General features: G+C 37.7%; 2 non-coding genes across 2 annotated transcripts; both read left to right on the top strand.

Annotated features, from left to right (window-relative positions):
- The first annotated feature begins 3,316 nt into the window (after window positions 1–3,316).
- LOC130903328 (small subunit ribosomal RNA) lies at window positions 3,317–5,238 on the top strand. The gene has a single exon (XR_009060700.1). It is a non-coding gene; the product is annotated as a small subunit ribosomal RNA (ribosomal RNA).
- Window positions 5,239–6,351: 1,113 nt separating this feature from the next.
- Window positions 6,352–6,507, top strand: LOC130903324 (5.8S ribosomal RNA). Its single transcript, XR_009060697.1, has one exon. It is a non-coding gene; the product is annotated as a 5.8S ribosomal RNA (ribosomal RNA).
- The last annotated feature ends 5,993 nt before the right edge of the window (window positions 6,508–12,500 follow it).

The raw sequence follows: 12,500 nt of genomic DNA on the forward strand, positions 1-12,500 counted from the left end.
TAACACGATTCTATAGACACTAGCGCCCTCTGCCGGAGAGACGCCAAACTTAACACGGTTTTATAGACACTAGCGCCCTCTGCCGGCCAGACGACAAACTAAACACGAACTTTTTCTAATCCAACTTTCACAATACATCTATTTCATACAACTTTTATATGTTACACCTCGAACAACGGTTTCTATTTTCATGTAACTTTAAACTAACTTACCCTAACCTAACCTAACCTAACCTAACCTAACCTAAACTAACCTAACCTAACCTAACCTAACCTAACCTAACCTAACCTAACCTAACCTAACCTAACCTAACCTAACCTAACCTAACCTAACCTAACCTAACCTAACCTAACCTAACCTAACCTAACCTAACCTAACCTAACCTAACCTAACCTAACCTAACCTAACCTAACCTAACCTAACCTAACCTAACCTAACCTAACGTTTTTTTTAGTGTGGATGGAAAAATCTTCATAATACCCATCAGAAGGTGTCCCAGGTGTGCATCGCTTCACACAACCGAAACTAACATACATCTATTTCTTTATTTTTGGACAAGTACCTATTATATCGAGCGGAATATAAATTCACAATACTTTTTTCCCTTTGTTTCACTATTTTTATACAACTTTTATATGTTACACCCCGAACGGCTTCTACATACTAAACACCTTCATTCAATTTTCACAATTCATCTTTTTCGACAAGTTCCTATATCGAGCGGAATCTAATTTCCTAATACTTTGCTTTTCATAATTATTACTATTTTCATACAACTTTTATATAATACACCTCGTACGTTCATACATCGAGCGGCCATCTAATTTCATAATACTTTTTTCCGTTATTGTTAATATTTTCATAACACTTTTATATAATATACCTCGAACGGCTTCTACATAAAAAAAATTTCCATTCAATTTACACAATTCAACTTTTTCGACAAGTTCCTATATCCTGCCGACCAGACACCAAACTTAATACGGTTTTATAGACACTAGCGCCCTCTGCCGGCCAGTCACCGAACTTAACACGGTTTAATAGACACTAGCGCCCTCTGCCGGCCAGAAGACAAACTAAACACCGTTTTATAGACACTAGCGCCCTCTGCCGGCCAGTCACCAAACTTAGGTAATTTCCTAATACTTTGCTTTTCATAATTATTACTATTTTCATACAACTTTTATATAATACACCTCGTACGTTCATACATCGAGCCACCATCTAATTTCATAATACTTTTTTCCGTTATTGTTAATATTTTCATAACACTTTTATATAATATACCTCGAACGGCTTCTACATAAAAAAAATTTCCATTCAATTTACACAATTCAACTTTTTCGACAAGTTGCTATATCCTGCCGACCAGACACCAAACTTAATACGGTTTTATAGACACTAGCGCCCTCTGCCGGCCAGTCACCGAACTTAACACTGTTTTATAGACACTAGCGCCCTCTGCCGGCCAGTCACCGAACTTAACACGGTTTAATAGACACTAGCGCCCTCTGCCGGCCAGAAGACAAACCAAACACAGTTTTATAGACACTAGCGCCCTCTGCCGGAGAGACGACAAACTAAACACCTTTTTATAGACACTAGCGCCCTCTGCCGGCCAGTCACCGAACTTAACACGGTTTAATAGACACTAGCGCCCTCTGCCGGCCAGAAGACAAACTAAACACCGTTTTATAGACACTAGCGCTCTCTGCCGGCCAGTCACCGAACTTAGCTAATTTCGTAATACTTTGCTTTTCATAATTATTACTATTTTCATACAACTTTTATATAATACACCTCGTACGTTCATACATCGAGCGACGATCTAATTTCATAATACTTTTTTTCTTTATCGTTAATATTTTCATAACACTTTTATGTCATACACCTCGGACGACTTCTACATACAAAACATCTCCATTCAACTTCACAAATCATCTTTCTCGACAAGTTCCTATATCGAGCGGAATTAAATTTCATAATACTTGTTTTTCATTATTATTTCTATTTTCATACAACTTTTATATAATACACCTCGTACGTTCATACATCGAGCGGCGATCTAATTTCATAATACTTTTTTTCCTTATTGTTAATATTTTCATAACACTTTTATGTCATACACCTCGGACGGCTTTTAAATACAAAACATCTCCACTCAATTTTCACAAATCATCTTTCTCGACAAATTGCTATATCGAGCGGAATTTAATTTCATAATACTTGTTTTTCATTATTATTTCTATTTTCATACAACTTTTATATAATACACCTCGTACGTTCATACATCGAGCGGCCATCTAATTTCATAATACTTTTTTTCCTTATTGTTAATATTTTCATAACACTTTTATGTGATAGATACACCTCGGACGGCTTCTAAATACAAAACATGTAATTTCATAATACTTCTTTTTAATATTCACAATACATCTTTTATATATTTTCACTATACATCTTTATTAATGTTAATGTAGAAGGCGTACCGTTGTACAGCGCACATATATGTGTGGTGTATCGAAGTTGACGTCTCGTTAAATTTTAATAAACTCGTTATAATTTACGTAAAGACGTTGTTTCGGTCATTCCACATCGGTGGATTATATAGTTTTCTGAAAGGGTCCCCGTTCTCCTCCAATATATTAACGTATATTGCTAGCGGTTCCCTTTTTAGATATTATATCAATTTATCCACAAATTAAATATCTATTGCGAGATCGCGAATTTAGCTAGCGTTCTATCGTGAGCGATTCATATGCGATCGTCTATGAAAAATATATATTATATTACACTTTTATATATATAATATACACAATATTTGCGATAACTCTCATTATTCCGTGCGAGAATAAAAATTTCGTTCATTATTACCTAATGTATAAACCATGTCGCTTACAATCTAGCGAAGGGTAGAGATAATGTCGAAATTGTAGCCCGGTCGACGTAATCATCTAATTTTTCTCATTTCGATTAAATTTAGATAGATTTATAGTCGATTCGGTGAAATTTTATAAAATAAGAAAAAATATAAATAAAGCGTGGCGCTGAAAATTATATATTTTCAATAATAAGCGCAGCAAACACGCAAAAGAAAAAGTAAATAACAATGTGTTTATACACGGAATATAGATGATTATTATATTATGTATAAATATAAAGTATATATGTAATATAAAAAACATCATCATAATTTATCCTCTTTTGGATATTGTTATTAAAACTTTTTCGATAATAGTTTTTTATTATAAAATATATATATATATATATAATAATAATAGTAATAATATATATTATATATATTATAAAACACAGTTCCCTGGTTGATCCTGCCAGTAGTCATATGCTTGTCTCAAAGATTAAGCCATGCATGTCTCAGTACAAGCCAAATTAAGGTGAAACCGCGAAAGGCTCATTAAATCAGTTATGGTTCCTTAGATCGTACCCACATTTACTTGGATAACTGTGGTAATTCTAGAGCTAATACATGCAAACAGAGTTCCGACCGGAGACGGAAGGAGCGCTTTTATTAGATCAAAACCAATCGGTGGCGGGCTTGCTCGTCATCGTACAATTTGGTGACTCTGAATAACTTTTCGCTGATCGCACGGTCTCGCACCGGCGACGCATCTTTCAAATGTCTGCCTTATCAACTGTCGATGGTAGGTTCTGCGCCTACCATGGTTGTAACGGGTAACGGGGAATCAGGGTTCGATTCCGGAGAGGGAGCCTGAGAAACGGCTACCACATCCAAGGAAGGCAGCAGGCGCGCAAATTACCCACTCCCGGCACGGGGAGGTAGTGACGAAAAATAACGATACGGGACTCATCCGAGGCCCCGTAATCGGAATGAGTACACTCTAAACCCTTTAACGAGGATCAATTGGAGGGCAAGTCTGGTGCCAGCAGCCGCGGTAATTCCAGCTCCAATAGCGTATATTAAAGTTGTTGCGGTTAAAAAGCTCGTAGTCGAATCTGTGTCCCACGCCGCTGGTTCATCGTACGCGGTGTTAACTGGCGTGTCGTGGGACGTCCTGCCGGTGGGCTTAGCTCGCAAGGGCGGCCCAACTCAATCCCGCCGCGGTGCTCTTGACTGAGTGTCGAGGTGGGCCGGCACGTTTACTTTGAACAAATTAGAGTGCTTAAAGCAGGCCAAAATTTTGCCTGAATACTGTGTGCATGGAATAATGGAATAGGACCTCGGTTCTATTTTGTTGGTTTTCGGAACCCCGAGGTAATGATTAATAGGAACGGATGGGGGCATTCGTATTGCGACGTTAGAGGTGAAATTCTTGGATCGTCGCAAGACGGACAGAAGCGAAAGCATTTGCCAAAAACGCTTTCATTGATCAAGAACGAAAGTTAGAGGTTCGAAGGCGATCAGATACCGCCCTAGTTCTAACCATAAACGATGCCAGCTAGCGATCCGCCGACGTTCCTCCGATGACTCGGCGGGCAGCTTCCGGGAAACCAAAGCTTTTGGGTTCCGGGGGAAGTATGGTTGCAAAGCTGAAACTTAAAGGAATTGACGGAAGGGCACCACCAGGAGTGGAGCCTGCGGCTTAATTTGACTCAACACGGGAAACCTCACCAGGCCCGGACACCGGAAGGATTGACAGATTGAGAGCTCTTTCTTGATTCGGTGGGTGGTGGTGCATGGCCGTTCTTAGTTGGTGGAGCGATTTGTCTGGTTAATTCCGATAACGAACGAGACTCTAGCCTGCTAACTAGGCGTATTTCGACATCCCAAAGGCCCGTCGGTATTGAGTTTCGGCTCTTGCCGTTCGCGGTTTTTACTGTCGGCGTACAAATAATTCTTCTTAGAGGGACAGGCGGCTTCTAGCCGCACGAGATTGAGCAATAACAGGTCTGTGATGCCCTTAGATGTTCTGGGCCGCACGCGCGCTACACTGAAGGAATCAGCGTGTCCTCCCTGGCCGAGCGGCCCGGGTAACCCGCTGAACCTCCTTCGTGCTAGGGATTGGGGCTTGCAATTGTTCCCCATGAACGAGGAATTCCCAGTAAGCGCGAGTCATAAGCTCGCGTTGATTACGTCCCTGCCCTTTGTACACACCGCCCGTCGCTACTACCGATTGAATGATTTAGTGAGGTCTTCGGACTGAGCGCGGTGGCGTTTCGGCGTCGCCGATGCTTCGGAAAGATGACCAAACTTGATCATTTAGAGGAAGTAAAAGTCGTAACAAGGTTTCCGTAGGTGAACCTGCGGAAGGATCATTACAGAGTATTTGTTCGTTTTTAAACAAAAAAAAAAAAAACGAAATCAAGTCTGTATTAATTGTAAAAGAGAATTTTCTTCTACAAAATTATCGAACTCTTCAAAAGAAATTTATATATGTTATAAATTATATATATATATATATATATATATATATATTATAGATGTATATATATTGAAATCTTTTTTTAATTTTTACAAAATTCGAACAAGTTTCGAATAAAATTAAAAAAAAAAAGATAAATATAATTCATACGTCTATAAAAATATATTTACATATATAAATTTTTCCAATAAAAATATAACGAAAAATTTTTATCATAGTTTATAGAAGGCGTCGACGACGATGACGACACAACAATAACAACATATGTATTATTATATATTATAACGATTGACGGAACGATCATTAACAAAATTTCTTGTTAACTAAAAACGTTCTGATAAAGAATCGTTATTATAATAAACGAAAAATATATAGTTTATTGAAACGTCGTCTGTTGTCGTGTGTGTGTCTATATTTTTATGGATAAATTTTATTTCGTTTATTATATTATTACTTAAGTTTTTTATCGTTTGAAGGTAATACAAGAAAATATCGACAAGATTATATGTGATGATTATGTTATTGAGACATTTTCATCCGGGTACCTAAACGAAATTTAAGCACATGTCGATTCTATCGATATGTATAAAAATTCGTTTTAGAAATAATATTTTATGTATTATTTCGAAGGTGTTCGAAGATTTACGCCCGACCGTCGAAATTTGTATAAAACTTTCAAGATAAAAAAAAAACTGTAATAATATAAAGAGGAGGAATATATCGTGCGAGATATCTGTCTATGCGCGCCTCGTTTGTAATAAAACATGTGCAGCGGTTAAAATTTATCAGATATATCAAAGTACGATATTATAATTTCTCTAAAAGTTTCGAATAATTACCATTTATTATAATATATATATATATATATATATATATATATAAAAAATGTCGTTATATAAATTTTCTATACGCGTATAAGATATTATAATAATATTATTAATTTAATAATAATCAAATATTAAAAATACGACGAATAGAATATGAGAAAACGACATAATAATAAAATGATTACCCTGAACGGTGAATCACTTGGCTCGTGGGTCGATGAAGAACGCAGCTAATTGCGCGTCAACTTGTGAACTGCAGGACACATGAACATCGACATTTCGAACGCACATTGCGGTCCTCGGATACTCGTTCCCGGACCACTCCTGACTGAGGGTCGTATCAATTTAAAAGACTGCTTAGAATTTAAAATTTTTCTATTTATTAAAGAAAAATAATGCCTAAGCGTGTTGGATGTGAAACAATAACGCACACTAATTAAGAAAAAACACATGCACATACAAACTTGTGCGTATTTTTTTTTGTATTTGTGCGGCATCCTAAAGTGCGAAAAGCAGCGTAAATTTTTATAGAAAAAGTTACGCAATTTTTGAACACAACCCGCTATACCATAAATTAATCGTGTATTTATATGAAATACATAAAATTTGTTTGGTAGAGAGTTATATTTATATATAATATATATATATATTATACATATATACGACGTATATATAGTCGATAAATAAGTGTGTGTATATATAATATATTTATGATAAAATGATAACGCGGTCGTCGTGTCCGAGAGAAATAATAAAGTTTCGAAGACTGGACGTCTGACCAGTGTTTTATTTATATCATTTATACACACGGTATATCGACAAAATATATGAATTATATATATTAAAAATATTATATATGTATAAAGGCTGGTGGTGTGTTGCTGATGCTGATGCTGATGCTGATGCTGATGCTGATGCTGATGCTGATGCTGCTGCTGCTGCTGCCGACTCTTTAAATAAAAACAAATAATGTTATATTTCATATGAGAGATGATTATGATAGTTTGGCGAATTGTATTTAAATATTATACGAGATATATTATAATATATCGACCTCAGAGCAGGTGAGATTACCCGCTGAATTTAAGCATATTACTAAGCGGAGGAAAAGAAACTAACTAGGATTCCCTCAGTAGCTGCGAGCGAACAGGGAAAAGCCCAGCACCGAATCCCGTGGTCGATATCGGCCACCGGGAAATGTGGTGTTAGGGAGGATCCGTTTATCACGAGATCGTGCGGCGCGTCCAAGTCCTTCTTGAACGGGGCCACAGCCCATAGAGGGTGCCAGGCCCGTAGCGACCGTTGCCGATTGCGTGAGGATCTCTCCTGAGAGTCGGGTTGCTTGAGAGTGCAGCCCTAAGTGGGTGGTAAACTCCATCTAAGGCTAAATATGACCACGAGACCGATAGCGAACAAGTACCGTGAGGGAAAGTTGAAAAGCACTTTGAAGAGAGAGTTCAAGAGTACGTGAAACCGTTCAGGGGTAAACCTGAGAAACCCGAAAGGTCGAAAGAGGAAATTCATTCGCGTTTCGATAATTGAAGTTGAACGTTTGTATGACGGATATTGTTTGTGTTTCGGCATATTACAATAAATCGCGTTTTACGTTTTTCTAATCGATATCGAACGCGTGCACTTTTCCTCTAGTAGGACGTCGTGATCCGTTGGGTGTCTGTCTAAGACTCGAGGTGGTAGACCACTTGATTTTATTCGAATTCATGGGGACCCTCGATGTTCCGACAGACTCGCTCGACGGTAGAAATATGGCGCGGGGCCGCTAGATTAATTAGCGTTCGGCCCGTAGCAAGAGCGTTTCGTGTTTGACGGTAATCGGACATAATGCCGATTCTGTCCCGGAACGACTGTTGGTTACGGTGTTCTCGAACAGACCTCGTTTTGAAACGCCGATCAACGACGCTATCGATTTGGGTAATTTCAGGACCCGTCTTGAAACACGGACCAAGGAGTCTAGCATGTGCGCGAGTCATTGGGAAATAACTAAACGGCTTCTACATAAAAAAAATTTCCATTCAATTTACACAATTCAACTTTTTCGACAAGTTGCTATATCCTGCCGACCAGACACCAAACTTAATACGGTTTTATAGACACTAGCGCCCTCTGCCGGCCAGAAGACAAACTAAACACAGTTTTATAGACACTAGCGCCCTCTGCCGGCCAGACGACAAACTGAACACGGTTTTATAGACACTAGCGCCCTCTGCCGGTCAGTCACCAAACTTAGGTAATTTCGTAATACTTTGTTTTTCATAATTATTACTATTTTCATAAAACTTTTATATAATACACCTCGTACGTTCATACATCGAACGGCGATCTAATTTCATAATACTTTTTTTCTTTATCGTTAATATTTTCATAACACTTTTATGTCATACACCTCGGACGACTTCTACATACAAAACATCTCCATTCAACTTCACAAATCATCTTTCTCGACAAGTTCCTATATCGAGCGGAATTAAATTTCATAATACTTGTTTTTCATTATTATTTCTATTTTCATAAAACTTTTATATAATACACCTCGTACGTTCATACATCGAGCGGCCATCTAATTTCATAATACTTTTTTCCGTTATTGTTAATATTTTCATAACACTTTTATATAATATACCTCGAACGGCTTCTACATAAAAAAAATTTCCATTCAATTTACACAATTCAACTTTTTCGACAAGTTGCTATATCCTGCCGACCAGACACCAAACTTAATACGGTTTTATAGACACTAGCGCCCTCTGCCGGCCAGTCACCGAACTTAACACTGTTTTATAGACACTAGCGCCCTCTGCCGGCCAGTCACCGAACTTAACACGGTTTAATAGACACTAGCGCCCTCTGCCGGCCAGAAGACAAACCAAACACAGTTATATAGACACTAGCGCCCTCTGCCGGAGAGACGACAAACTAAACACCTTTTTATAGACACTAGCGCCCTCTGCCGGCCAGTCACCGAACTTAACACGGTTTAATAGACACTAGCGCCCTCTGCCGGCCAGAAGACAAACTAAACACACTTTTATAGACACTAGCGCCCTCTGCCGGCCAGACGACAAACTGAACACGGTTTTATAGACACTAGCGCCCTCTGCCAGTCAGTCACCAAACTTAGGTAATTTCGTAATACTTTGTTTTTCATAATTATTACTATTTTCATAAAACTTTTATATAATACACCTCGTACGTTCATACATCGAACGGCGATCTAATTTCATAATACTTTTTTTCTTTATCGTTAATATTTTCATAACACTTTTATGTCATACACCTCGGACGACTTCTACATACAAAACATCTCCATTCAACTTCACAAATCATCTTTCTCGACAAGTTCCTATATCGAGCGGAATTAAATTTCATAATACTTGTTTTTCATTATTATTTCTATTTTCATAAAACTTTTATATAATACACCTCGTACGTTCATACATCGAGCGGCCATCTAATTTCATAATACTTTTTTCCGTTATTGTTAATATTTTCATAACACTTTTATATAATATACCTCGAACGGCTTCTACATAAAAAAAATTTCCATTCAATTTACACAATTCAACTTTTTCGACAAGTTGCTATATCCTGCCGACCAGACACCAAACTTAATACGGTTTTATAGACACTAGCGCCCTCTGCCGGCCAGTCACCGAACTTAACACGGTTTAATAGACACTAGCGCCCTCTGCCGGCCAGAAGACAAACTAAACACAGTTTTATAGACACTAGCGCCCTCTGCCGGCCAGACGACAAACTGAACACGGTTTTATAGACACTAGCGCCCTCTGCCGGTCAGTCACCAAACTTAGGTAATTTCGTAATACTTTGTTTTTCATAATTATTACTATTTTCATAAAACTTTTATATAATACACCTCGTACGTTCATACATCGAGCGGCGATCTAATTTCATAATACTTTTTTTCTTTATCGTTAATATTTTCATAACACTTTTATGTCATACACCTCGGACGACTTCTACATACAAAACATCTCCATTCAACTTCACAAATCATCTTTCTCGACAAGTTCCTATATCGAGCGGAATTAAATTTCATAATACTTGTTTTTCGTTATTATTTCTATTTTCATACAACTTTTATATAATACACCTCGTACGTTCATACATCGAGCGGCGATCTAAATTCATAATACTTTTTTTCCTTATTGTTAATATTTTCATAACACTTTTATGTCATACACCTCGAACGGCTTCTACATAAAAAAAATTTCCATTCAATTTACACAATTCAACTTTTTCGACAAGTTCCTATATCCTGCCGACCAGACACCAAACTTAATACGGTTTTATAGACACTAGCGCCCTCTGCCGGCCAGTCACCGAACTTAACACTGTTTTATAGACACTAGCGCCCTCTGCCGGAGAGACGACAAACTAAACACCTTTTTATAGACACTAGCGCCCTCTGCCGGAGAGACGACAAACTAAACACCTTTTCATAGACACTAGCGCCCTCTGCCGGAGAGACGACAAACTAAACACCTTTTTATAGACACTAGCGCCCTCTGCCGGCCAGTCACCGAACTTAACACGGTTTAATAGACACTAGCGCCCTCTGCCGGCCAGAAGACAAACTAAACACCGTTTTATAGACACTAGCGCTCTCTGCCGGCCAGTCACCGAACTTAGCTAATTTCATAATACTTTGCTTTTCATAATTATTACTATTTTCATACAACTTTTATATAATACACCTCGTACGTTCATACATCGAGCGACGATCTAATTTCATAATACTTTTTTTCTTTATCGTTAATATTTTCATAACACTTTTATGTCATACACCTCGGACGACTTCTACATACAAAACATCTCCATTCAACTTCACAAATCATCTTTCTCGACAAGTTCCTATATCGAGCGGAATTAAATTTCATAATACTTGTTTTTCGTTATTATTTCTATTTTCATACAACTTTTATATAATACACCTCGTACGTTCATACATCGAGCGGCGATCTAAATTCATAATACTTTTTTTCCTTATTGTTAATATTTTCATAACACTTTTATGTCATACACCTCGAACGGCTTCTACATAAAAAAAATTTCCATTCAATTTACACAATTCAACTTTTTCGACAAGTTCCTATATCCTGCCGACCAGACACCAAACTTAATACGGTTTTATAGACACTAGCGCCCTCTGCCGGCCAGTCACCGAACTTAACACTGTTTTATAGACACTAGCGCCCTCTGCCGGAGAGACGACAAACTAAACACCTTTTTATAGACACTAGCGCCCTCTGCCGGAGAGACGACAAACTAAACACCTTTTCATAGACACTAGCGCCCTCTGCCGGAGAGACGACAAACTAAACACCTTTTTATAGACACTAGCGCCCTCTGCCGGCCAGTCACCGAACTTAACACGGTTTAATAGACACTAGCGCCCTCTGCCGGCCAGAAGACAAACTAAACACCGTTTTATAGACACTAGCGCTCTCTGCCGGCCAGTCACCGAACTTAGCTAATTTCATAATACTTTGCTTTTCATAATTATTACTATTTTCATACAACTTTTATATAATACACCTCGTACGTTCATACATCGAGCGACGATCTAATTTCATAATACTTTTTTTCTTTATCGTTAATATTTTCATAACACTTTTATGTCATACACCTCGGACGACTTCTACATACAAAACATCTCCATTCAACTTCACATATCATCTTTCTCGACAAGTTCCTATATCGAGCGGAATCTAATTTCCTAATACTTTGCTTTTCATAATTATTACTATTTTCATACAACTTTTATATAATACACCTCGTACGTTCATACATCGAGCGGCCATCTAATTTCATAATACTTTTTTCCGTTATTGTTAATATTTTCATAACACTTTTATATAATATACCTCGAACGGCTTCTACATAAAAAAAATTTCCATTCAATTTACACAATTCAACTTTTTCGACAAGTTGCTATATCCTGCCGACCAGACACCAAACTTAATACGGTTTTATAGACACTAGCGCCCTCTGCCGGCCAGTCACCGAACTTAACACGGTTAAATAGACACTAGCGCCCTCTGCCGGCCAGAAGACAAACTAAACACCGTTTTATAGACACTAGCGCCCTCTGCCGGCCAGTCACCAAACTTAGGTAATTTCCTAATACTTTGCTTTTCATAATTATTACTATTTTCATACAACTTTTATATAATACACCTCGTACGTTCATACATCGAGCGGCCATCTAATTTCATAATACTTTTTTCCGTTATTGTTAATATTTTCATAACACTTTTATATAATATACCTCGAACGGCTTCTACATAAAAAA

The sequence above is a fragment of the Diorhabda carinulata genome, unplaced genomic scaffold (assembly GCF_026250575.1).
Source record: "Diorhabda carinulata isolate Delta unplaced genomic scaffold, icDioCari1.1 Dcau_30, whole genome shotgun sequence".
Taxonomy (NCBI): domain Eukaryota; kingdom Metazoa; phylum Arthropoda; class Insecta; order Coleoptera; family Chrysomelidae; genus Diorhabda; species Diorhabda carinulata.